The following is a 1,589-nucleotide window of genomic DNA, read 5'->3' as shown; positions in this document are numbered from 1 at the left end:
GAGCTGAGGGACAGCGCCCAGGCCCAGAGTTCAAACCCCATGACCGGACCCAAAAAAAAAAAAAAGTCAATGAGGGCACGTATGGCTCATGCCTGCAATTCTAACTTTTCACGAGGCTGAGGTCTAAGGATCACAGTTCAAATCCAGTCTGGGAAGGAAAGTTTGTGAGACTTATCTCTAGTTAATCACAAAAAACTCTATAAGTAGCAGTATGTCTCAAGTGGTAGAGCACTAGCCTTGAGCAAAAAGGAGCTCAGGAACAATGCCTAGGACCAGAAAAAAAAAAGCCAGTTAAGTATGATGTAGACAAATGAAACAACTCCAATTAATTGGATGTTGGGCCATCTTGATTGATTCTGATACTTTTGTCTTTTGAGTTTATATTTTCTGTCTTCTGCTTCTGCTCTATGTTTTTGGAGCATTTCCTATGTAACAGTTATCTTTTCCAGGAGTTCATATTCTCTGTCATTTCCATAGGGTATTTTTATATTTTAGTTACAATTTTTAATTGAGATACATCTTGAAGAAAGAGCACATAAAACTGTAAGCAGATTAAACCTAAAATTTTCTCTTTGGGACATTTATGTTTCACATTAATATAAAAAAAAAGGATATGAGATACCTAGATGGCTCTGACATTCAAGTATGCCAGGTGTGGTGCACAGGAAGAGAACATACGTTTCTTGTTGGATGTGGCATTGATAATTGGGTTGTGGACATTTTAAGGAGCTTGTGGGATATGGATAAAAAATGAAGATGCTGCGGGTGGCAGTGATCCATGTGGATTTCCTTTCAGATTAATAAAGTGGGTAAGCTTGGTGAGAAAAGAGAGTAGTGGGCTGGGAAGGTGGCTTAGTAGTAGAGTGCTTGCCTTGCATGCATGAGGCCCTGGGTTCGATTCCTTAGCACCACATAAACAGAAAAGGCTAGAAGTGGCACTGTGGCTCAAGTGGTAGAGTGCTAGCCTTGAGCTAAAGAGCTCAGGGACAGCACCCAGGCCTAGAGTTCAAGCCCCATGACCCCCCCCCAAAAAAAAGTCTCACAAACATTCCTGCCCAGGCTGGCTTTGAACTGTGATCCTTAGACCTCAGCCTCCTGAGAAGCTAGGATTACAGGCGTGAGCCACCAGCACCTGGCAGGACTTACTTTCTTTTGTGTGGGATTCTTATTTAGCTCCATTCTTCCTATGATTCAATGCAACATTTGCTATCTCAAATGACTTGTCAAAATGAGAACATGGAAAATAATTCATTGGACTTGGGCATGTCTGCAAATCTGTGTTCCTGTTTGACTATGTTCCTATTGCTGGGTGTAAAACTAGGCCCACAATCACTTCCTGTCAGAACTTTGGAGCTGGTATTTGATTCACCCAACAAAAATTATTCTGCAGAAAGTTATGGAATCATCTGTGTGCTGGGAACATAGCCAATAAAACATGAATTCCTGATCTTGTGAAGTTTCTATTTAGGGTAGATCAATAGTTAAAAAATTAGAAGTAAGGGGGCTGGGAAGGTGGCTCAGTGGTAGAGTGCTTGCCTTGCATGCATGAGGCCCTGGGTTCGATTCCTCAGCACCACATAAGCAAAAAG

This window comes from Dipodomys ordii, unplaced genomic scaffold, assembly GCF_000151885.1.
Source record: "Dipodomys ordii isolate 6190 unplaced genomic scaffold, Dord_2.0 Scaffold99, whole genome shotgun sequence".
Lineage (NCBI taxonomy): Eukaryota > Metazoa > Chordata > Mammalia > Rodentia > Heteromyidae > Dipodomys > Dipodomys ordii.
The sequence above is the reverse complement of the archived record's forward strand: the minus strand, read 5'-3'. Positions refer to the sequence as shown.